Source organism: Callithrix jacchus, chromosome 2 (assembly GCF_049354715.1).
Source record: "Callithrix jacchus isolate 240 chromosome 2, calJac240_pri, whole genome shotgun sequence".
In the NCBI taxonomy this organism is placed as follows: Eukaryota; Metazoa; Chordata; class Mammalia; order Primates; family Cebidae; genus Callithrix; species Callithrix jacchus.
The window spans coordinates 148999950-149026808 of record NC_133503.1 but is presented as its reverse complement, the minus strand read 5'-3'; the positions used below and the strand labels follow the sequence as shown (position 1 = coordinate 149026808).

General features: G+C 38.0%; 1 protein-coding gene across 11 annotated transcripts in view; it reads right to left on the bottom strand.

The window, feature by feature from the left end:
* Nucleotides 1–26859, bottom strand: part of ELOVL7 (ELOVL fatty acid elongase 7) — an 87015-nt gene that overhangs the window by 30536 nt on the left and 29620 nt on the right. For 4 of the 11 annotated variants that reach the window (XM_054252239.2, XM_078365470.1, XM_017969907.4 and 1 more), the window contains one exon: nucleotides 10032–10082. The exons of 4 other annotated variants lie outside the window; for them this stretch is intronic. The gene's annotated coding sequence lies outside the window, so the exon portion shown is untranslated. Of the gene's footprint in view, nucleotides 1–10031; nucleotides 10083–12986; nucleotides 13089–26859 lie in introns of all 11 variants that reach the window. 3 more of the 11 variants (XM_054252238.2, XM_035291533.3, XM_054252242.2) reach the window with 1 other exon arrangement.

Genomic DNA, 26859 nt, shown 5'->3' with positions numbered 1-26859 from the left:
GATAGGCAAGAATAACTGGAGAAAAAAAAAATCTTCTGAAAAGAAGACCAGTGGGGAGAAACCAACCTTATTATGTATTAAAAGTTGTTATAAATCTGCAATAATTAAGACAGTGTGGCACTGGGACATGGAAAGATAAATGAATGTAATAGAACAGAATGTTCAGAAACACACTAAATACAATTGAAAATTCAGAACTATATTTCAGCAAGTAAATATTTCAGTAACTAAAATCTACCTAAGATGTGTATTTTACCATATTTTAATACCTCTAAAATCAGGGCTTACCTTATGAATGAATGGCATATCATAAAATTACTGATATTTTTGATTCAAAGCCACATGGTAGGAAGATGAAAAAGTTCTAGAGATGATGTTGGTGATGGTTGCACAACAATGTAAATGTACTTAATGCCATGGAACATCACACTTAAAAATTATTAAAGTCATAACCATTTAAATTAAAATAGACATAACAGTAAAAATAATAGGTATATTTTACCACAGTTAAAAAAAAATCGGCCAGGCACAGTGGATCATGCCTGTAATCCCAGCACGTTGGGAGACCAAGGCAGGCAGATCACCTGAGGTCAGCAGCTGGAGACCAGCCTGGCCAACACGGTGAAACCCATCTCTACTAAAAATATAAAAATTAGCCAGGTGTGGTGATGGGCATCTGTAATTCCAGCTACTCAGGAGGCTGAGGCAGGAGAACAGCTTGAACCCAGGAGGCAGAGGTTGCAGTGAGCAGACTGCACCACTGCACTCCAATCAGGTCCAGCCTAGGTGACAGAGTGAGGCTTGGTTTAAAAAAAAAAAAAAAAAAATCCTCTAGGGTTGCCACAAGAAAATTTAGACTTTCCTCTAGGATTCAAAGTAAAGCCATTTTATTTACATAAGTATAAATGAAATTATATATATATATGGCATATGGTATATGATAAAGGTGCCATCTCAAATCAGTGGACACCAAATTACCAGACATTATTCACTAAATGGTGTGGTATACCTGGATAGCCATCTGAGAAAAAAAGGTTCAATCCAATTATTATATTATAAACTAAGATAAACTAAAAATCAATCAAAGATTTAAGTAAGAAAAACAGAACAATGCAATCACTAGATGACACAGTAGAGGACTTTTATAACATTGTTAGTGGGAAAGGCCCTTCTCACTAAGTCCTAAAATTCAGAAGAAATAAGAGAAGGCTAATATTACTTTTGAGGTTTGGGGACAAAAGAAAAAAAAGAGAAGGCTAACAAATTTAATCATAAATGACAAACAGAAAAAAATATGTTCAATTCGTATCATACATAAAGGCTACTCTCCATAATAGATGCAGAGTTCCTAGAAATCGATAAAAGACCTGTAAGTTAAGAGGAAATAGACAAAGTCCACAGAAAAGGAAATACAAGTAGCACTTAAACATATGAAAAGTTGCTTAACTAACCATATTTAAATAATCTGCAATATTTTTTAATCTATTGAATCCAAACATTTTTTATCAAATGGGCCAAAATCCAAACATGCATTAACTGTGTTGACAGGAATGTGGGAAACTCTCTCTTCTTGCATTACTGGTAGAAGTACAAATTAGTGTAACTCTTATTGAGGACAATTTGGCATTATTGGTCAAAATTATAAATGCACACTTTTAACACAGCATTTCTACTTCTAGAAATTTATCCTGTAGAAATACATCAGAGTGGCATATATTCAAGTTTATTCATTGCAGCAGTAAGAGCAAAAGCCTGGAAATAACCCAAATGTCTACTAATAGAGAGCTGGCTAATAAATAATAATAGATTTAAAACCATGAAATATTATGCCATTGTAAATAAGAATGAAGAACCTTTCCATGTGCTGATATGGAAATATTTCTAAGATAAATCTCTATTTTAAAAAAAGCAAAGAACAGTGGCTCACAACTGTAATCCCAGCTTTGGGAGGCTGAGGTGGGCAGATCATCTGAGGTAAGGAGTTCAAGCCTGGCCAACATGGTGAAATGGTATCACTACTAAAAATATAAAAATTAGCTGGGCATGGTGGCAGGTGCCTGTAATTCCAGCTACTTGGGAGGCTGAGGTAGAAGAATTGCTTGAACCTGGGAGGCGGAGGTTGCAGTGAGCAGAGATCATGCCATTGCACTCCAGCCTGGGCAACAAGAGCAAGTCTCCAACAAAAAAGGAAAGGAAGGAAAGGAAGGAAGGGAAGGAAAGGAAGGAAGGAAGGGAAGGAAAGGAAGGAAGGGGAAACAAGCAAAGGAAGTACAGAATTTAAAAATGATAACCTTATATATAAAAGGAGAAAAGACATAGGAATACAATTTTATATTTACTCATAGTTGTATAAAGGGAACTCATAAGAGGTAGACATGGAAAAGGAAATGGGATACTAACTGGGCTGAAGGAATAGAAGAAAGATTTTATACTGTTGTTTTTTGGCTCATATGGACATTTACCTACCTAAAATAAAGAATAAAATCAGCTGTACCTTTACTGGAACATTCCTATTTAAAAATTCATACACAAATACACATGCACACAAAAAAGAAATTTGGTCTGAATTCTTTCAGAGTCCATCCCCTCCAGAAGATTTCTCCAAGTCCAGGGGAGCCTGTAGGCCTGGCCTCTGTTTTAATATACTACCTTCTCGGCAGAGTCCAGACTCAAGATTGGCTGTGGTAATGCCAGGGTCTTGCCAGTCAGCCTGGACTCTTCTTTTCCTAAAAGATCATGTCTCACCTCTGTGGCAAAAGTGTAATGTGGGGTTGGGAGCAGGGGCTCTGGGCTCACAATGACCCCACCACTTAATAGCTGTGTGGCTCCAACAAAATTACAGCTCAATTTTCTAATCTGTAAAATGGGAATGCCATTCAGTACCCGCCAACATAAAACAAACTAACTCATAAAGTTGTTTTGAGGACCATATAAAATAATATATATATTTGTAAAGTTTGTAGCACAGAATCTGATTTTTTAAAATGAGCATTCAACCAAAATCATCCATTTGTTTTAGTTTTTTGTTTTGTGTGTGGGTGTATGTTTTGTTTAGTTTTGTTTTTGTTTTTGTTTTTGTTTTTTGAGACAGGTCTGGCTCTGTCACCCAGGCTGGAGTGCACTTGCAAGATCTCAGCTCACTACAGTCTCAACTGCTCAGGCTCAAGTAATCCTCCTGCCTCAGCCTCCCAAGTAGCTGGGACTACCAGAGCATGCCATCACGCCCGGCTAATTGTTTTATTTTTTTGTAGAGATAGATTTCACCATGTTGCTCAGGCTGGTCTCGAACTCCTTGGACTCAAGCAGTTGAGCTGCCTCTGTGTCCCAGAGTACTGGGATTATAGGTATGAGTGACCACACTCAGCCAAAAGCAGCCATTTATCATTTAGAGAGAAGTTGTGCCACTTTATGGGTACATACAGACACAAAGATTAGACACTGGGGACTTCAAAATGGGGGATGAGGAAGAGGAAAAGAGAGAGGGGATGCAGTCTGTAAAACTTGCTATGGGTACTTTGTTCACTCCATGGGTGACAAGATTAATAGAAGCCCAAATCTTAGCATCACACATATACCCTTGTAAGAAACCTGCACATGTACCCCCTGAATCTAAAATACATTTTAAGTTGTGCCAATTTAATTGGAAATCATCTAGCCATCTCATTACCTGGTACAGTTAAATGGCAGTTTACAGAACAAACCTAGGAAAAACTCTGCTACTTTTATTTTTATTTATTTATTTTTTTTGAGATGAAGTTTCGCTCTTGGTACCCAGGCTGGAGTGCAATGGTGCTATCTGGGCTCACCACAACCTCCGCCTCCTGAGTTCAGGCAATTCTCCTGCCTCAGCCTCCTGAGTGGCTGGGATTACAGGCATGCGCCACCATGCTCAGCTAATTTTTTGTATTTTAGTAGAGACAGGGTTTCACCATGTTGACCAGGATGGTCTCGACCTCTTGACCTCATGATCTACCCGCCTCGGCCTCCCAAAGTGCTGGGATTATAGGCGTGAGCCACCGCGCCCAGCCTACTACTTTTATTTTAAGAGCTAGCATATAACAGATTATATGATTCTTCCCTTTGTGTCTTCCAATTCTCTAAACGTGTGTGTTTTAGACCACAAAAAAAGCTACATTTCCCCCTTACCTTAACCATTGCTATAGTGAAATAATGCTGTTTAAGTTATTTAGAATCAGAGTGAAATATTCTAGTTTTACAAGGTATGTGGCAGGGTTACATTTCAAAATATTATTCTGTTTCTGTGTGATTTTTTTTCCCCCTCTTCTTTCACTAGCTTCACATAGGCCATTTTCCCCTCCCCACCCTCACCAAAGCACAAAGACTCAAAAAAAACCACACTCTGATGCAGGTCAGAAATATTCACAGGCAGCCAAGAAAGCTGGTTTCTTCAATCCCAAAAACTACACAAGACTGAGATGAAGGAAGAGGGAAAGGCAGTCAGAGGAAGGACCCAAACTGGATGAGGCAGGAGTAGATGTCATCAAAGCCAGCTGAAGATGAAGGACTACAGAGGTACGAAAAAGATCCATTAACCAAACCTTTTTGGTGTGTGGACTCCTCTCTCATTAATCCACTGCTTGTTGATAACCTGCTGGCCATAGTCCTTAACATTTATAGGCCCACCAGAAGAGAAGGAACATTCACAATTGCACAGGGATGGGGCAGGACAGAAAAACATAATCTCCTTACATTATTGGAACTGAACACAAACTACTGAGTGTCTCCTTATGAGCTGAGAGTGATGGACTGGATGCCAATGTGACATTGTAGGGACTGACTGGTCTAGAAAACTATTAACAGCTGAATTATACTCTGAGTATAGCGATATCCCTAGACTACAGCCAGACATATCTTTGCCTTCTTTTACCATGACTCATCATGGGCACTTGATTGCTATACAATGGGCACATAATGATAGGAAGCAAGCCTGGCATGGTGGCATGTGCCTGTAGTTCCAGCTACATGTGAAGCTGAGGTGGGAGGATTGCTTGAGCCTGGGAGTTCAAGTCTAGCTTGGGCAACACAGCAAGAACCCATCTCTAAAAAAAAGTTGGGGGAGCAGTTTACTCCACGTGGTATAGGTGTATAGGTGGCAGAGATAACCTCTATTTAACAGCAGAACCAGGACCTGAAAAGACAATTTAGAATATCTGATGACAAAGAAATTCAGCACTGGCAATGCCTTAAAAATTAAGGCTCTTGTATAAATGAAGCTCACCACAGAGAAAGAAGACCCTAAAAAATTATCTACAAACCTATCCCCTTGATGCATCCTTGCTTCAAATGATAACCCCATCCCAGGTCTGACCATGGCTGGCCTAAGTTTAGTGGAGGTACCCCATAGCCCAAATATGGCCCACACAAACTTTTCATGGAACAGAGTTGGTTAATTGCTTAAACTATTATCAGAAGACTGAAGAGATACTATCAAGGGTTTGAGGAGTAGGAGGTCCTCCATGATGGGTTACAGGGGCTTTGGTGTTCAGATTGTTCTTGGACAGGCACCCGCTATACTCTCAATATAGTAAAGAGGTTGGTGTTACACCACAGAGGTTCAGAAACTGATCTCATATTTGTGTAACACGATCACTGGTTTGCAATTTCTCAAAGGAAGAGTGGTAATTCGTGAATAGGACAATACCATTACAATTTTTTTTTACCTAGAAGCCATGTGAAGAAAAATGGACTCACAAGACTGAACTCCAGCATCTTCAAAGTGCTAGCTTAACACTGACCTAAGCCAGCAGGCACCAAATAACAGCATGACATGTTGCTGCTTACAGCAAAATCAAGTAGAGGAACTAGATTTGGGTTTTAGGGTAGCATCCACAGAGCCCTGGAAACATTAAAGTTCAAGAGCTTTAATCTGGCAGACTCCTGATACCCAAGAAATGAAACAGAGACTTAAAACCCTAAACCAGGGTAATAACTTATCCTGCTGCTAAGGGATATGGACCTCCTACAAAGTAAGCAGCAGAGGACAGAAATGAGAGATCCTTGTCCTTTTTTGGGAGGACTCTCAGAGGACTTGTCTGAAACGATCTACTTGCAAGACTATAATAAAGAGGTGCTAACCACATACAATATCCAAGTCCTGGGGCCCATGATGGTGAAAAAGAAAGTAGACTAATAAAAGTAGTGTTTGTACTATAACATTACCTGATTATATTTTTAGCAGTTGTTAGAGGTCAGACAGCTCTCAGCAACAAAGACATTGAGAGGTTGAAAGGAAGGTAATCATGAGAAAGCAGTGGCCCAGAATTTGGGGCTACCTTAGATTATAAGGCAGTAGAAAAATCACCACACCTCCATTAAGGGTGTAAGAAACAAGAGAGGAACTTTAGACGAATAGAGGCTTACAGTCAGAGCTCGGCCTGCCTCCCATGGCCTGAAAAATGTGTGGCAGGAGTGGAGTAAACTGGAGCTCACTCATGAGTCGTGGTGCTGGTGTTTCACACCTGCAGCTGCCCCATGAATACTGCTTCTTGATTTTTATAGTATCACATGATAGGGACCGGGAAGTTCAGACGTGAGTCAGAAGGAGCAGTGGGATCACAGCCCACAAGGTGGTGAAAGCCTCCCTGAGGGGAATGTATTGCAGTCTCTCTCTGGGTTATGATCTAGAAAATTGAGGCCCCGTCTCTGCTCCTACCATCTTAGGCAGGAAAAGTCCCTGAAATAAGAAATAAACTTCTTAGAAAGAATTCAAAGGTTGCTAGGGAAACTTCCACCTAGATATTAATCCACACATTTCCTAGTAGTCCCCTCCTCATCTGTTATCTCACTGGAACTGGTTTCCCATTCGTGTGCCCACCCTTTACACTTTAGCAGAAACAACATCTCAAAGAGGCCATGAGGCTAAAGGAAAGTGACCAGAAGCTCTCAAGTATATTAAAACATGAGGGATGACTATAAAGTGATAATTTGTTTAAAGCAGGGTTTCTTATTGATATTTGGGGGCAGACAATTCTTAGTTGTGAAGCATTGTCCTGAGTATCGTAGGATGTTTAGAACCAACATGGGCTTTCATCCACAAGTGCCGGGAACAAGTTGAGAAGATCAAAAACATCTCCAGAAATTCCCAAATGTCCCCTGGGGGACAAAATCCTCCCAAGTTGAGAACTATTGTTCTAAAGGAAGCTACCAACATTCATTCAAATAACAGTTTGCTTCAGAGTAATCACTTTGGCAATTACACATTTGTTTCAGTGATACAGTCATTAAAACAATTTTTGAGCTTTTCTTTAAGAATCAACTTTAGAGTTTCTTAGAATTTCATTTAAATGGTTTTAAAGGAGGAAAAATCTTTGCCTACTCCTTCTGTACAACAAGTTCATAACTAATCAGAAGTTGAGGTGGTTTAGAGGCAAATGGATCAAACAGGGCTGTATTTTTATCAGTGGGGTGGGAAAGGGTAGGGAGTAGAGCTAGGTTTAATGATAAAGTAATTTACTACTGACATTTTCAGCTTATGGTTTATAAAACAAGAACAAATTAAAAAAAAACATGGGAAATGTATGGCAGTATTAGTGGAATAGATAGATAGTAGTCTGAGGTAAATATTTTTGAAGAAATGAGTCATTTAGATGTAGCAGAATCGTTTATCTGCTGGAATTATCGCCAATTACAACTCCAATTAAAAGGATGCAAATCTAAAATGTGGAACAGCCTCAGTGAAAAATTATTTCAAATGACAAATTTTCAAATTTGTTAATTATAACATATACACCATGTGTGTATGTGGCAATATATACATAATACACACACACGTTACAGAAGGAAAAAATACATGTCCATGCTACTGACTACACAGGATTTTGTGTTTTGTTTAGATGGTTCATATATATATATATATTAACCTATGTTTCTCCTTGGTATTTTAAAGGGTAAGCCCTGTGCCAGGTAGGATAATGGGGGGCAAGAGAGGTCAGGCCCTGTTGCCTGGGCAGAGCTGGGACGGGTGGTCAATGGGACTTTGGGCAGCCAGTGAAAGTTTCTTTTGTTCCAGTCCAGTGCAAGAGCAGTATAAGGACTTCCGAGCACTCCCAATAGGTATGGAAGTGTGAAAGGAAAATATCTTGGGCCCCCAAAATCACTAAAAGGGAAAAAGCAGCTGGGAACTGCTTAGGGCAAACCTGCCTCCCATTCTATTCAGAGTTATCCTCTGCTTGCTCAGATCAATGTATACCTAATTTCCTCTTTTGTAAAGGTTAATCAGAAACTCAAAAGAATGCAACCCTTTGTCTCTCACCTATCTGCGACCTGGAAGCCCTCCCAGCTTTGGGTCTTCCAGACTTTGCTTTGAGTTGTCCCTGCCTTTTCAGATGGAACCAATGTAATTCTTACATATATTGATTGATGTCTGATGTGTCTCTTAAAAGCTGAAAACCAAGCTGGGCCCTGACTACCTTGGGCACATGTTGTCAGGACTTCCTGAGGCTGTGTAACAGGTGCATGTCCTCAACCTCGGCAAATAAAGTTTCTAAATTAACTGAGAAATTATTTCATTTCATTTTCAGAAAATCTTTCAGACTTTCTGGGTTTACAGAAGTGTTGCAGAAGAACCATAGAAAATTGTTATAAGTAAAATTTCAATGCCGCAAAAGAAATGGCATTCAAAGATAAATCGTCTCAGAAAATTTACTTCTATAAAAGGGTGCAGCTCACAGATGGAACAATGGCAAGAGCACACCTGGATAAGGAGGGGAAGGGGTACTTATGCCTGACGGGAGTTGCCCCTACTGCTGTGTTGTTCCCCTATTGGCTAGGGTTAGACCACACAAGCTAGACTAATCCCAACTGGCTATTTTAAAGAGAGCAGGGGTCCAAGCTGGAGTGGCAGGGTGGGTGGTTTGGCGAGAAGGACAGTTACAGGCAGGTCAGAGCAGGTAGCCAGGGCTGATCTGGGTCAAAGAAGGTGACTGGAGCAGGTGACTGAAGTAGGTGACCGGGATGAGTCAGGACAGGGTAGGGGGCCAGGGGAACAGATGTGAACCACTGATTAGAACCGGTGGAGAAGGTTGTTTACTGGAACTACAAGGAAGTTAAACTTTAAAATAGAGAATTAAAGAATAAGAGAGCTGAACAACTGACATACTGATTTTTTGAAGGGGAACTTGGGGTTCACTATATCTAACAAAATGAAGGAGTCATAAAAGTAAAAACACCACATATCTCTTCAGATCTGCAAGCACAAGTGGCCAAAGACCTGATGGGACCCTGGATATCTCAGAGGATGGCAACATAGACAGAGAATATGGAGGATTAAAAGGCTCCTCCTCCCAATTACCCTTATACTACATAAGCTTCTTGTAACTTGCTGAGGGCGGAGGGGAGGTACTCAGAGATTAAAGTTGACTAAAATAGTTTTCTACCACCCCAAAGAATAAAAGTTTGAAATAAAAATGAAGCTGTTAAAAAATTATTATTTTCTTACGTCAGACCAAATAGACTTTAAGTCAAAAACCGTCACAAGAGATAAGATCATTATATACTGACAAAGGGGTCAATTCATCAAGACAATATATTGTAAATACATATGTAACCACCAAAAATAATGCAGATTAATAGATCTGAAAGGAGAGACAGAACATGATACAATAATGGTGGAGCACTTTAATATCCTACTTTCAACATCACATAAATCATGATATAAAATAATTAAGGAAACATTGAACTTGAAGTATGTGTTAGATTAAATGAATCTAACAGACATGTGGAGAGCATTCTATCCAACAACAGCAGAATACATATTCTTCCGAAGTGTACACAGAACATTCTCCATGACAGGTGATTTATTAAGCCACAAAACAAGTGTTACCAAATCTGAAATCATATCAAGCATTACTTCTTATCACAATGATGTGAAACTACAAATCAATAACAGGAGGAAAACTGGAAAATTCACAAACACATGGAAAGTAAGCAACATGCACCTGAACAACTCATGGTCAAAAAAGAAATCAAAAGGAAAATTTTAAAAAATTGAGACAAATGAAAACACAACTTACCAAAACTTAGGGAATGCCACAAAAGCAGTTCTAAAAGGGAAATTTAAATGCCTATAATAGAAAAGAAAAAAAAAATTCAAATAAATAATTAATATGACATCTCAAGAAACTACAAAAAGAAAAACAAAGTCAACACAAGTAAGAAAATATATAGATTAGAGTAGAAATAAACGACATAGGGACTAGAAAAACAAAAAGATAGATAAAACTAAGAGTTGGTTTTCTGAAAAGCTCAACAAAATTGACAAACTTTTAGCTGCACAAAGAAAAAGAAGGAAGACTAATAAATAAAATTAGAAATTGAAAGAAGAGACATAGCAATGAAAACAGAGAAATCCAAAACATCCTAAGAACTACTATGAAAAAATGATACACCAACATATCCCAGAATAAATGGATACACTCCTATATACACAGAACCTTCCAAGATTGAATTATGAAGCTGGAGAAAATCTGAACAGACCAACAGTGGGTAAGGAGGTCAAGTTAGTAATCAAAAACCTCCCATAAAAGCAGGACCTGATAACTTCACTGCTGAATTCCACCAAACATTTAAAGAATAACTAATAGTAATTCTCGTCAAATTCTTCCAAAAAACTGAAGAGGAGGGAATACTTCTGAACTCATTTCATAAAGTCAGCATTACCCAGATACTAAAGCCAGACAAGGACACTACAAGGAAAGAAAACTTCAGGCCAATAACCTTGATGTACATAGAGGCAAAAATCCTCAAGAAAATACCAGCAAATCAAATTCAACAGCACATAAAAAGGATCATACACTATGATCAAGCAGGATTTATTTCTAAGATACAAGGATGGTTCAACAAAAGCAGATCAATAAATGTGATATACCATATTCCATAGAATGAAAAACAAAAACCGCATAATCATTCCAATAGATGCAGTAAAAGCATTTGACAAAATTCAACATCCTTTAATAATAAAAACTCAATCAATTTGGTTTAGAAGAAACCTCAAAACAATAAAGGCCATATATAAAAAGCTAACATAATACTCAGCAGTAAAGAGTTGAAAGCTTTCATTCTAAGGTCAAGATAAGGATCCCCACCCTCATCACTTTTTTTGTTTTAAAAAATAGAAATTTATTTCTTACAGTTCTGGAGGCTGGTAGTTCACGATCAAGGTGCCAGCAAGATAAGGTCTCATTCTGAGGTCTCTTCTCTTGGCATGCAGGTGGCAATCATCTCACTGTGTGTTTGAATGTCCTCTTTGTTGTGCCCTCCCCACTTTTATTCAACATAGTAAAGTCTTTCCTCCATATTCATGGGTTCTGTATCCACGAACTCAGAGGGCCAGTTGTACATATTTTCAATCCACGCTGGTGGATGTGGAACCCCCAGTTATGGAAGGTCAACTGTACTACACCATTACACATTCTAATTTAAAAAAATTTTTTATTTTTATTTTTTTGAGACATTATCTTGTTTTGTCACGCAGGCTAGAGTGCAGTGGCATGTCACCGCAACCTTGCTCTCTTGGGCTAAGGCAATTCTCCCATCATAACCTCTCAAGTAGCTGGGACTACAGGCATATGCCACAATGCCTGGCTAATTTTTTATTTTTTGTAGAGACAGGTGTCTTACTGTGTTGCCTGGGCTGGTCTCAAACTCCTGGGCTCAGGTGATCCTCCCACCTTGACCTCCTGAAGAGCTTAGATTGTACGCATGAGACACTGTGCCTGGCCTGGACTAGAGAATCTCAGATTTTGGTATAGGGTCTGTACTGGAGGATCTAGCCACAGCAATTAGGCAAAAATAAAAAAATAAAAAGGCATCCAAATCAGAAAGGAAGACGTTAAAGTATCTGCTTGCAGCCAACAGGATTTTATAACTAGAAAACCCTAAAGAGTGCTGGGTGTGATGGCTCACACCTGTAATCCCAGTGCTTTGGGAGGCCGAGGTGAGGGCATCACATGAGCCCAGGAGTTCAAGACCAGCATGAGCAACAAAGTGAGACCCCATCTCTACAATAAAAATCAAAAAATTAGCCAGGCATGGTGGCACACACCTGTGGTTCCAGCTCTGCAGAAGGCTAATGCAGGAGGATGGCTTGAGACCGGGAGTCAAGGCTGCAATAAGTCATGATCACACCACTGCACTCTAGCCTGGGTGACAGAGCAAGATCTTGTCTCAAAAAAAAGAAAAAAAAATGAAACTAGAACAAAGCAGGTAGAAGGAAGGATAAGCAGCTTGCTGAGTCTGTTCACTCTTTCTTCTCTTACAGGATGCTTGCTCCATCTCCTCCTGTCCTTGAATGTCAGATTCCAGGTTCTTTGGCCTTTGGACTCTGGGAACTTGCACCAGTGGCCTCTCAGGGATTCTCAGGTCTTTGGCCTCAGACTGAGGGCTGCACTGTTGGCTTTCTGGGTTTTGAGGCTTTTGAACTTGGACTAAGCCATACTACTAGCTTCTGTCTCTTTCTTCAGCTTGTAGATGGCCTCTTGTGAGATGTTGCTTTGTAATTGTGTGTGCCAATTCTCCCTAACAGACTATCTTTTATATATACATCCATCCTATTGGTTCATTCCCTCTGGAGGACTCTAATACAGACTTGTGAGTTTGTCAAGTGAGATCTGAAACCATTTACTTTAGGTATGTGATTCAGTCAGTACAATTTTTCTTTTACATCCTTATGTCAGTGGTTCTTAGACCTGGTTGAAAATTAGAATCACCCAAAGAGAGATTTGGATTCAGTTGATGTTTGGAAAAATTCTGATGGGCAAGGTTTGGGAATCTTTTCTTAATGCTTCATAAATCATTCTCAGACATGACGACACCCATGACAACATGAAAAACAGGCATAAAATACATGACAAAGGATTCAGTAAGAGAAGGTCATTAGGGAAAGATAAGGCATCTGGGTCAAGAAGGGCAGGAATAGGAGGTGCAATCAATGCTGGAAAATATTTATCTGAGATTTCAAAAGAACTCACAAGAGATGTGAAATATGGGGACAGATCTTTGAAACAGCACATATATCCAGGATGTAAACTAATCTCTTATATCAGGGATGACTGCTTGAAGTTCTTAAGTATCTGTGAAAGAGAAAATCATTACTATATCTTAGGTATCAGTAAATCACAGAAAATTAGACTATAAGCCTTGTAATTTTGGCAAACAAAACCGATGGAGAAATGTCTAAGACTCTAAACACCTAGCTTTCTATTTTTTCAATGGAAATGTTACAGAATCAAGGAAGGTGCTTTCATCTGCAAGTAACAGAAAACTCAAAATGACTTAACCAGTAAGGGGATATGTTTTCTCATAGTACAAGAAGTCCAAAGGTAGGGCAGTTCTCCTGAGTTGGCAAATTCTCTTTTGTCATTTTTATGGAAAAAGATAACAGCAACCATTCTAAATAGCACATTCTCATATACCTTTATTTAGAGCAGTAAAAGAGCATTTTTTGTATGTCTCTTTTTAGATGCTTCAAAATTCTTCTCAATGCTCCTCCAGAGGCCCTTAAATACCCCTTCCAAGAACTGCATCACATGCCAACATTTAAACCAAGCATTGAAAAAAAAAACTGGGACTTGGCCAGGAGCAGTGACTCACACCTGCAATCCCAGCACTTCAGGAGGCCAAGGCAGGCGGATCACAAGGTCAAGAGATCAAGACCATCACGACCAACACGATGAAGCTCCATCTCTACTAAAAATACAAAAATTAGCTGGGCATGGTGATGTGCGCCTGTAGTTCTAGCTACGCAGGAGGCTAAGGCAGGAGAATCGCTTGAACCTGAAAGGTGGAGGCTGCAGTGAGCTGAGATTGCACCACTACACTCCAGCCTGGTGACAGAGTAAGACTCTGTCTCAAAAAAAAAAAAAGGAAAAAAAAAGAGAGACTGCAGTGATTTCTTTGTTCATCTACATTGTATTTACTCTCCCATTCCACTCTACAAGTCACACGGGGAAGCACATGACTTCAGGGAGAAAGGAGTATCCCAAAATAAGGAAACAGTGGTTAGCACACATGGAAGAAGGAAGGTTGAGAGACAATGTTGGCTGTAGCCGTAATACAGAGATTACTGTGCAGAGCCATTTCAACTATAAACTGAATCGGACAGTCTGAGCCTCTCCAGGTGATCTCTACCTTTCCTACTCATAGGTGCTCAGGATAAACTAATCTTGATTTTTGTTTAAACAAAGCATGATTAATAAGTAAATATGTTAAGTATGCCTGATAAGTTAAACATACTTTGCAACACCATATAAGACTCGATAGTGACTTATATATCTGTTATTTAGAATTATCTCATGCCATTGTCTCTTTGATACAGATAGCACACTATAAACCTACAAACCCAGAGAGCATAGGATTGGGCTACTACTCATAATTGTTGTTATATCATTTCCATGAACTCATGTTGTTCTGATGAATATACAACATATTTAAATAAAATAGATGCTTCCCATCCCCCAATAACAATGACATAATAGAACATATTACCACTTTTTCTATATGAATTATCTCATGCCTGTCTTTCAATCAGGTTTAAGAGTAGTCACTTCCATGTCAAAGAACCTTCAAATAAATATCTTTACCATTCTTTCCACTCTCTACTACTCCATTATTTCATCTCAATTTTTACTTCCTCATTTTCCATTCATAAAGGGATTTATTAAGAATTAGATGCCTTTAGAAAAGATAACATATTTGCATGACCCACCAGACTGCATTTCTGTTTGGCGCAAGCTCTTCAGTATAATCAAGATTCTTGAGTTTGAGTAGAGGCAAACAAACTAGATGTTCTCTTAACAACCTCAACATGTTAATATGACAACTTGTAAGAAATGAAGGAGTCATAGAAGCCAATTGATACAGCAACAGGCCCCACTAGGAAATAAAATGCATGTAAAAACTTTAGCATGAGGGCTAAACATTGTGCTACTTATTGCGCTTATTTTTACTCTTATTGGTAACAGAGGGTCTCTCAATCTAAGCAAAGCAATCAGTATCCTTCCAAAGTCTCTGGTCCTGACTCAGCATTCTATAATTGGAGAAACAGGGCAAACTTAGAAAAGAGTCAGAGAATCTTTAGGGAAAATAAAGGACTCACTGAAGTCGCCATCAAGTATAAGCTCAGTGTGAGGTAGTGGGGAATAGGAGGATAAAGACAAGAGCCCTGCTCTCAGGCAGCCTCAACATGTGCAAAGAGTCTAGACTCTGGGATGAATAAATGTGAGTAAAGCAAAGCATCCTAAAAACTGTACAGATGATAGTGACTACTGGGACACACTGGAGGAGTTTCTCTGTCAGAAGAGGTGATATTAAACTGCCCAAAGGCAGTTTAATTCCTGTTTGTAATCTAAGTCCTAGGATTTTAAGAGTCCTAGTCTTGAATAGCGCAGGTCCTTAACAAATATATGCTGAACGAAATTTAAAATGTTGTAAACTTAGAAAAATAAGGGAAGGCAAGAGGGACAGACCAAATGTTCCATTTCTTAGGTCTTCCTCCCCACTTTTTTCAAAACAAATACAAAATACTCCTCTCATTCATACTCTCTTCAAACACAAAGTAACTTTTGAGGATCTATTATTGTACAAGAAAGTGCTAAGCAGGACATACTATTTTTAAAATATGGCTCCTAATTCAAACAACCAAACCTGGTAGGTAAAGGCACCTACTCAGATTTCTACCATGCAAAGCAGAATGCAGGGGCATTCAAACAGTTCACAGAGACTGCAAAAGTCTTTAGGAATGAAGAGTCATATCTGTATCCACATGTGACCTAGAAGAAAGGCATAATGGAGGAGAGGATACAGGAGCTGAGCCTTGAGAATAAAATTTCAATAGGGCAAAAATGTGCACAGCCGGGAGAAAGGAGAGGCCTGCATCGCAAGTAGAGAAAATTCATTTGCTTATTCAACCAATATTCTGAGATATCTGTTATATGCCAAACACTTTTTTAGGTGATGATACAATAGAAAACAAAACAAAAATCCTGGCTTCATGAAATTATAAAAAGGTGCAGATATGTTTCCAAAATGTTTGTTATAACAACTTGGTAATGTACAGGGCTAAGGATGGAAACAATAGGAAGATCAAGACAGCAAAAGTAGATACAGCTATAGCACATGATTGTGGAGGAACCAAAGGCCAGCCAGGCTAAACAGTTTTTTTAGAGTTAGTTCTGTTGACCATGAGGAGTCATTACAGTTTTCTCAACTGAGAAATGTCTTAATCAAAGTGGTGCTTTGCAAAGATTGACTGAGTGGTGGAGTCCAGGGCTGGGTAACTCAGGGTGTGGTTTAAAAGCAGGGAGAGCAATTACACAGTATTGCATCCTACTGGGAAGGATCCTGCATAAGCCAGTATTGCATCCTACCGGGAAGAATCCAGCATAAGTATCACTTCCTCTGACATGTCATTCTTGATTCAGCCAGTCAGGGCTAGGTGTGTCACTAAGATGTCCTCAAAAGAATCTCTCATCTATGAGAGCACCTCCTGTATATAGTATCGCAAATGTCTGTTTATTAATTCTTATCTTTTCTACTTATTAAGAGGAAAGAGACTGAGCCTCATCACCTCTGTATTCCCAGGGCCTAGACCAATGCCTGGCATGTAGCAGAAAATATGTGTGGTATGAGTAAATAACCAAGTGTGATGGATTCAATTGTGTCTTCCCAACATTTATATGTTCAAGTTCTAACCTCCAGTTTTTCAGGATGTGATCTTATTTGGAGAAAGAGTCTTTCCAGAAGTAATCAAGTTACAATGAGGTCATTAAGATGGTCCCTAATCCACAATGACTGGGGTCTTTATTAAAAGGGGAAGTTTGGACACAGACATGCACACAGGGAGAACACCCACATATAAGCCAAGGGGAGACACCTGGAACAGATCCTTTCCTCATAGTCCTCAGAGAGAACCAACCCTACCAGCACTTGGATTTCAGATTTCTCATCTTCAGAACTATGAGGTAATAAATATCTGTTGCTTAAACTACCCAGTTTATGGCACTTTATTACAGCAGTCCTAGCAAACTAATACCAAGTGAAGATGTTCACTCAACTTGAAACAAAATCCAGAATCAGAGCCCAGGATTAAGGCCAGCGTTACCTATAAAGAGAGACAATCATTAACATGGGAGCAGACTAAATCTCTGTGAGAACCTGTATAGGAGGAGATATGGCAAAGGGCAGCACTCAGGGGACACCCATGTTTAGGAATCAGGAAGAGCAGCTGAGACAAACTTAAAGAAGCAACAGCCAGAAAGGCGCAGAAGGAAGCTGCCTGGTAGGAGCTTCAAATATTGGGAAAAATATATATTTTTAACAAAAGTAACAGAAATTTATTGTCTCACGGTTCCAGATGCCAATGCCAGAAGTCTAAAATCAAGGTGTTGGTAGGATTGGATCCTTCTGTAGGCTGAAGGATCTGTTTGTGGTCTCTCTCCTTGGCTTGTGAACCACCATCTTTATGTTCACAGAAAGGCAGCCCCTCAGGGAACACCCATGTTGAGGAAATAGAGAGAATCCAAGGACAAACATAAAGAAGCAAGTGAGAAAGCTGCAGAAGGAAGCTTCTATTCTGGCATTGGTAGTGGCTGCAAATACAGAAAAAAGAAAAATAAATGGTCAAAAGAAAAACTGCCCACAACATTTCACAGAAGCAACCAAATAAGGAAGGGCTATATACAAATCTTCTAAACTGCAAAATGCTGTGGCCCAGGCAAGGGTTGGGAGCAGAGCGGCATCTACAATATGGCAGGGTTCCTAACCCCACACAGCCTCTTCCCCCATCCTTTTGCACTGGAGATGCACAAGAGCCTGAGAATCCTCACAAGTATCCCCACATTGATGGACTAACAATCATAATTTTTTTTCTCCAGGTGGTGAATAGAACAATAGGATAGATTCTGATGATGGAAACTCCATATACCGGTAAACAGATACAAATGCCTTAATGGGAATGAGATGCAAGCTATGAGCTGGATGAATCTTGGTATGAATATTGAACACTACTTTAAATGTGAAAATACAACTCAGGTACAACCTGCTTTAGCTGAATTATTCTTTCCTTAAGTCTCCATGTCCTCAGGCTACAGGAAAAAAGGTCTATAAATTGAAATTATCAGCCCTCAAACTATATAGCTCAGTGAGAAAAAAACAAACTGGCTCAAAAATACTGTGGGAAAGAGAAAGCAAAGCACCCAAGTTGTATCAGAGCAAGGATGGAGTTTGACTAGAGGTGCCCTAATATTCATTTGATGGAAAAAAAAAAATCACTGGAAAACTTTACAAATAGACTGGGGCGAAGGGGGGGAGGGAAGAAAGCAAAGCAAAAAAGACACAGAAGACAAAAAAAAAAAAACCAAGAACAACAAAAGGTGACTAAAAAAACAAAAGGAAATTCTCCAGAAGTATTTTGAGTTAAAAACATGTATTCATTAAATAATAAAAGAATAAAATGGAATGGGAGAATGTAGAACCCCATGCAACAAATTTAGGACCAAAGCATCATTAGCACACTAAAAAATAAATCAAACAGCCAGAAACAGAGTATTCAGAGCCAAACAATGATTTCCAGGTTTAGAAGAAAAGCTGAAGTGTTCAAATGAAAATGACAAAGCTTAAAGCAATAAAATAATAATAATAAGGAGGGCAAAGATTATTGTATATAAGGGTAATTGGTCTTTCTAAAGCACAGAATTCAACAGAAGAAAAAGTAACAATATTCAAATACATAACAAAAAATAATTTCCTACTGACTTTACAGACAGAGAAAACAAGACTGTAAGAAAATCTGATGCATAACAATCAATAGCAACACAAATCCTGCTTTAATTGATGAACTGAAAGAATAAGAAAAATTTCTTATGCATCTATGCAGAAAAATCAAATTAAAGAAATCAAAGAAAACCTAAAGAAATGGTAAGTAATACCATGTTCATCGTTTGGAAGACTTAATATTGTTATCAATTCTCCTAAATTAATCAACACAATTCCTATTAAAATCCCAAATACTTAGCATATGACCTAGCAATTTTACCCTTAATATTAACCCAAGAGAAAGAAATATTCATACCAAAACTCATACATAAATGTTTATAGTGACTTTATTAATAATTACCCAAAATAATAAACAACTGAAATGTTTTTTGACTGAAAAATGGATAAACAAACAGTAGCGTTATCTATTCAATGAATTACTACTCAGCAATAAACAGACTATTGATACAACATGGATGAATCTCAAATGTATTTCTGTTAAGTGAAATAAGCCAGACTCCAAAAAAATACATACTATAAAATTCATTTATGAAATTCTAAAGAAAGTTAAACTATAAAGATAGAGAACACATCAGAGATTTCCTGGGGTTGGAGGATGGAGGGGGGTTCATTACAAAGTGCAGCACAAGAGAATTTTGGAGGGTGATGGGAAGATTTGTATCTTAATTGTGGTGTTACTTACATGATTCTATGCATGAGTTAAAACACAGAAAACTGTGAACCAAAGGAAGTGAATTCATTGAATATAAATTTTTTAAATGTAAGCTAAAAAAAAAGAAAAAAAAACAAATTATATGTAAGAGAGAAATGTAGGCTAAATCAGACTTCTCTAAAGCAGCATTCAATGCCAAATGGATTAACACAAAGTTTTACAAGAAACAAAGCATAACTCAGGAATATTATACCTAAGATCTTGTTCAAATACAAAGGCCACAGAAATAACATTCTCAAAAATAGAAGAAACAATGTTCATCTATTAGCCTTCTTGAAAAAAGACAGCATTATAAAGTCTAGTCAATATAGAGATTAATCAAAAGAAATTTTGGAATGGAAAACCCTTTTTAAAAATACTGATTGGTGGTGAACAGATTTATTTCAAGGATGAAAATATCTTGAATTATAAATGCAGAAAAAACATTAAGACTATAGAATAGAATGTAAATACTATGAATTCCATAAAGATAGAATTATAAATAATGTTCACTGAACACTTAGTATATATTAGATTATTTAGATCAACTAACTTATTTACATTACCCAACAACTCTATCCTTACTTTACAGATGAAGAAAACTAAGACACGGTAGTTAAGTAACCTGCCTAAATTCACATAGCTAAACTGGCAGCCTGGTTCCTGAGCCCAGGTTCCACAAGGCACTATGTTACGCTGTCTCCACAAATTAAAATAATGTAACTGACAAAAATCAGAAGATGAAGGCAAAGGAAGGCAGAAGAACTGTGAAATGCTAATATCCTCAAATTTTATAGTAGTGAGTCCATTAATGTGGCCATTAAGACTGTCAAAAATACCTTTTAAATAAAAATTTTTTTTAGAACAGTTTTAGTGTTACAGCAAAATTAAGAGAAAACAGTTTTTATTTTTTAACAAAAGAATGACTCCAGCCTTTTTGTGGTTTTCACATTCTCATTTCATACAAGATTTTCAGGTCTCATTTAAGTAACCTGGCTGTGTGGGAAAATATTTATTTGAAAATTAGCAATTTCTTCAGGTTCATTTCAGTTTCTTTTTTGTCTATTAAGTTCTAGTAGAGGTAAATTTAATACTTTTTATTTACAAGTACCATATATGATCAAATTTATTAAAATGCATCTGGCTAGCTATCCAGGTATCCAGCATTTCATCTGTATACATGCCTAGAAAGGTACTGACCTAATAACAATAGTGATAATTATTTCTGGGTGTTGGAATTGGGGTGATTTACTTAAGGAAAATCAAACATTTTTCTTCATACTTTCCTCTATTGCTTAAATCCTCTAGAGTGAGTGTGTACTTACTACTTTAGGAGAACAAATGATTTTTTTCTTTAAAAAATAACAATAAGAGACTGGTGAAATGCTACCAATTTTTGAGGATAGTTGATTATGTTATATCAGTGTTAATCTCTCTACTTCTGTGTATGTCTGACAACTCTATTTTAAAATGTTTAAACATGAAAGAAAGAAAAAGAAAGTTAAGGCTGACAACCGGTATTGGTAGTATCAAGAATCTAAGGAAGAAAACTAGTTCTCCAGTGTTGAGTGAATATGGATGAAGAAAAAACCTACTGAATTTTAAAATTAGCTAATAATTTATAAACTTCTATAGTATAACACACAGCTGGGTGGCAGAAATAAAACCCAGCACCTAAGGAGTGAGGAGGCATTGAAAGTAGCTAGTCTTGATAAATATAAATTCATCCTAGAGAAAGGCTTGAACTGGAGGGACCTCTAGAGTTTGTCTAGCTGTGATGACTGAAGTTCTGAAGGATTTTCCAAGAGAGTTGAACCCAACACTCAGTTTAACTGACTTCTGGGATCACTCCCTTTCTATAACCCTGTTACTCAATATATTTATTTATAGGAAGAAAAAAGAAGAGAGTAAAGGACAAGGATGAAAATATCTTGAATATATTTGTAAGATCAAGAAAAGTTGGTGGGAGAAGAGAAGCTGAAATTGCATGAGTGTTTATGTATATCCCTAAGGGAAAGCTTTGATTTCACAGGAAATCAGAAAAAAAGTAGGAAAATAGAAGAACCATAGCTTCAAGTGAAGTTCCACTGGCAACAAATGCAAAGCAGGCAGACAAGATGAAGTCCTTATTTCAGCACCAGCACTCAACTTAAACCAGCTAGGGTTCTAAAGTGTATTTGCATTTCAGTCAGTTGGAAATTCAAAGAAAGTATTTCACTGAAACAAAAGTATAACAGGTATTTAATGCATCAAGGCCTTAAACCCGCCAAAAATGTCCCAAGTACACAACTGCCTAACTCCCCTCAAACAAACAAACAAACAAACAAACAAAAAGTCAATTTATTAAATTGCAACACATGTTGGCTACATATTGGAAAGAAAGTAATTTCATCATTAATACTGAAACTTGAACGTACATTAGGCTTTCCTGAGGCACTTGCTGAAAGATATTTCCAGGGCCTTCCTCACAGGCAATCTCATTTAGGTGGTCCTTCAACCACATTTAGGGAAACCCCGCACTATTATTTTCTGGTTTTGTTTTTTTAAGACAACGCTTGTTAACACAAATGAATGTTTGAGTGTTTTAGGTAGTTAATAAAATAAAATAGACAATTTCTTATAGTATAAAGGAAACATTTGTGGGCAGAAGAACTAAAGGAGCAGGTTCGCCCAGTTTAGGGCAGTATTCCTAGGATCCTCCTCCTGGTATACTTTAATATTTAACACATGCCTTCATTTCCCTTTCATGAGTGAGGACATGGACACTGGAATCACATACTTAAGGGAAAGGGAGATGGTGAATTCATTCATTTATTAAAGGGTTTTCATGTGAAGCTTTCTAAACCCACTGCTTAACTAAACTTCTGCTTAAAAAGCTTCTACAGAGAATTCATGTTAGAAACATTATTTTATTCAAAACTGATGATAGATAAGCCCATTACCTATAAATGATTATTCAGTGGAATCAATTACTAAACTATAGAAATATGCAATCCTACAGAACATTATATGTAACCAGTACTGATATTCCACACTTGTGTGGTAGGACAACCAGGTCAATTTTTCAGGGCTGGCATCTGATCTGATTTGTTGGACATCCATACCACACTCGTTATTAATATTTGGTTCTAACTCCTGCACATATTTCTATACTACGTAGTCATTATACTGCATTTCATTTGTATATACGTTTTACCTCGCCTAGAATTTTGTAAGTTCTTGTAGGGTAGGGTGGAGGGGCCTCTTAAGCAAATTTGTATTGTGTACAGGTACCGGCCCAGGGGAGGTAAGTCAAGGTATAAATATCCATAGTATTCATCAATCAATAAAGAAATTATCATAGCTGTACTTGGCAGTAAGAAGGCCCAGTTTTCTCAGTTTCAATTTTAACTTAGAAGCATAATAAGCTATGTTTATCTGTAAATAACTCACATGACAAGGTCAACCTCTCAACTTTCTGTTTTCTAACTATATTCTATTTGTGTTTCTGCCCTTTACTGAAAGGCTATATTTGATCTTCTCAAAAGATTTTCTTAACTGAGATTTGATTCTCAAAACCTTGAGGAATGTGTTTTCATTAAGGTCAGTTGTACCCTTTTTAAAAAAAACTTTGCAAATTAGTCGTATTTTATTCATTTGAACTATAATCATTCATACCTAAAATGAAAAAAACAGTATATATTTTATGTGTGTATATGCACACACTATATACATACTACTCTATATAGGATAGAAGATAGTATAGTCATTATCATACTGGGCATTCTAAGTGTTTCTCTTTACTGGCTTCAGTGTTTTTCTCAAGCAGTCTATCTGACTTATTTCCTGATAAGTAGCAGGCGTCTTCCTCTTTCCCACTATATTTTGTTAAACTAATAAATAATGACATATTCCTGAAAAGGGAAATGGAAAAGGTAAAAATAAAAATAAATAAATAATGACATACCAAGAATAAAATATTAGAAACTGAAAAACTGGGGCCTGTATAACTCACACAAAGGCCATCCATCTTTGTCTTCATGAATATATGGATTAATGCGTTATGGAGGGAGTGAGTAATTTACCAGGAGAGTGGGTCTTTTATAAAAGCCAGTCTAGCCAGCTCTCATGAGCCCCATAAGCATGTGATGCCCTGTATCACCTCAGGACTTTGCAGAGTCCCACCAGGAAGAAGGCCCTCACCAGATGTGGCCCCTTGGCCTTGGACTTCCAGGCTCCAGAACTGAAAGAAATAATTTTTTTCTTATAAATTACCCATTCTTTAGTATTCTTTTATAGCAACATAAAGAGTAAGACACCTAGTCTCAATCTTAATCTAAGATAAATTCTAGAAAAAAAAATAAGAACTATAATTCCAGGTGCGGTGGCTGATGCCTTTAATCCTAGCAATTTGGAAGGCCAAGGCAGGAGGATTGCTTGTGGTCAGAAGTTTGAAATCAGCCAGGACAACATAGGGAGACCTCATCTCTAAAAAAGTTTTTTCAAAAATTAGCTGAGCATAATGGCACACACCTGAGTAGTTGTCCCAGCTACTCAGGGAGACTGAGGCAAGATCACTGAAACGCAGTAGTTCAAGGTTACAGTGGCAATGATTGTGCTACTGCACTGCAGCCTAGGCAACAGAACAAGATCCTATCTCTCCAAAAAAATGAATGAATGAATGAATGAGTGAGCAAAAGAGCAATATAAAGAATAAATTTTATCTTGAGAGGAAATGAAACAGCATAATGTAATTAAGAGTTTCTTGCTGTTAAGTTTGACAACAGAGAACCAAATTTATTGCTTGGTATATATTTAATTTTCATCAGAAAATGTGTTGAAATAGAAGAATGTTTTACTGGTTGTGACCTATGTTGTTTAATAACAATAGTGAAAAGCCCTCTCTAGGCTGGAGTGGACAAGCTGCAAAATTAAAAAAAAAAAAAAGAATAGTCATATGAAAACTAAATAAGGGAAATGGATTGTTCTTGAGTAGATCTGACAAGACTGTGACTCAGCACAGCAGGGATTCTGAACCACAGCATCTCTGAAGGGATGCTTGATGGAAGGTGCGACTCTTCTCAGATAACCATCTTGCTTGGTTAAAGATTTCCTCTCTCACTGGAATTATACACAAATGTTTGGGACCTCCCTCTTGCTAAACTCAAAGGCTTCTCCTAAGTTTTTACCCTGATCTGCCTGCAGTCCCTCATTGTTGACCTCTCCTTCCTTCCCACAGCCCTGACCTTGGCTTCCAGAGTATAGCATTCATCTAACTGGCCTCAAGCCTTTCCATCACTCGGCTCTTGCTTGTTTTGTTTAACTGGTTCTTTTTTTCATACCCCTGCACTGGAGGATTTCTCCCTTCAATCCTTGGGGCTCTCTTTTTCTTTCCATCTACTTACTTCTCAAACAACAGTAATGACTCCCAGGTCTATACTCTGAACCCCAACCTTTCATCCATGCCAGAGTCCATTATTTCCAACTGCCAATAAACATTGTAATTTGGATATTCCCACATCACAGGAAGCCTAACTAATCCCAAAAGGAACTCATCTTGCGCAGCTTCTATCTTCAACCAACAGGTTTCTTTATCCATCACCTTCACAGGTATTAATGGCTTTTCTTTTGATTCAAACCATTGGAATCACCTTTGACTGTGCTCTTTAACCTCCAATCTGTGAGCTGTTACAAATTCCCCTGACTTTTCTCAAATGAAAATGTTCTGCACAATTCTCACTGCTAACAACCAGAACTTCAGTTGACACGTGTATTACTATAACTGGGCCTGGATAATTCTTGCCTCTACTCGTATATCCCTTAAATCTGTGCTTAGGGTTAATCTTATTAAGAGAAAAAATAGTCCTAAAATACCACTTTTCATCACCTTTTCCCCTTTCCCTATTCTAAATCACATCAAATCCCAAATTCTCAGATCCATTATCTGACTCCACTCTTCTCACTCAACACTCCCTACTGCCCTCCCATGTAAAAATCTCTATTTCCCTTCAGTAGGTTATTTCTCACCTGCCCCCATCCCTCCCTCCCAATCTCAGAAGTCATCAACTCTTTGTTCTTGTTTCTATCATATTTTTTTCTGTTAACAGAAACAGGGTACTATTAGGTCAGGGAACACTTGTTAAATGACTACTAACCTGGTTGTAGTACAAAACGATTTGCAAAGAGGAGAAGCAGGAGCCAAAACTGGACAGTTAGATTGGGGCTAAGAAGGTCCCTAAGAACAAGTGCATCACAGTCTTTTCTCTTAGACAGTTAGCTCTCAGGCAAAAACATTGAAACAATCATGAAATTATGATAAAGCCCAGACAAGCGAAACAAACTACGGAGGTCTCCCCTGTGACCACCATGTATGAGATTTGTAAGAACAAACACTTCCTGCCATGGGAACTTTGCCACTGTGTGCCTCAGATGAAAGCAGTTCCTCTGCTTTTATACATTCACCAAGAGGTTCAAAAGCAAGGTGGCAACAAGAACGAACTCAGCTAAGCTACTTCTCTGACAAAGGTCAGAAAGACTTCTCAGTTGCCCAAATCAGCTTGTGCCAATCTGGGATCCTCATTATCGAAGTATTTTACAATAAGAAACCTGTCTTGATTAAAGTTTTAAAAATCAGTTGTTCTGAAAAGAATATAATTTTCATAATGAGTTATTAGAAGCATCTAAATCTGTGAAATGGGTCAAAAATGTACAAGGACGAAGCAGAATCATAGGTGACAATCAGCCTTCTCATCCAGTCGCGTAGTCATCTTGGAGTATTGCTCAAAAGTTGAAGAGGTGTTAACAGATCCTGTGAGGAGATTGCAGAGTTTTCTTGAAACAAAGGGAGCTGATCCAGCATACCACAAGCAGTACAACTAGGCACATCCCCTGAAACCAACTATTGTCTCCACTTCTTGAGGCAAGGGAGTAGAGTGAGTTGCAACCCAAGTTATCTAAGATAATAACAATAACGCCCACTAACTGAAGGTTCTGGATCACAGTACTGTGCTAGGTGTTCCACTGACATTATCACATTCAATCTTGCTAGTAGCTCTATCAGAGAAATAACATTATCTTTACTTTACAGATAAGGAAACTGAAGCTCAGAGAAGTTAAGGAACTTGCTCCAGATCACATGTGTTCAAAGTTCAAGGTTCCGGTCTATGCTTGTCATGATAGCACGGAGCTTCCCAGTGAGGAGGGCAGTAAGAACAAGATGGTGAAATGAATTTGGTCAGTCAGTGAACATTTATAAACACCACAGTAAGCCCTAGGCTGGGATTCAGAAATGAACAGGACCCACTTTGTACCCACTAGGACGGCTATAACTAAAAAGTCAGACAATAACAAATTTTGGTAAAGATGTGGAAAAATTGGAACATTCACATATTGATGGTGGG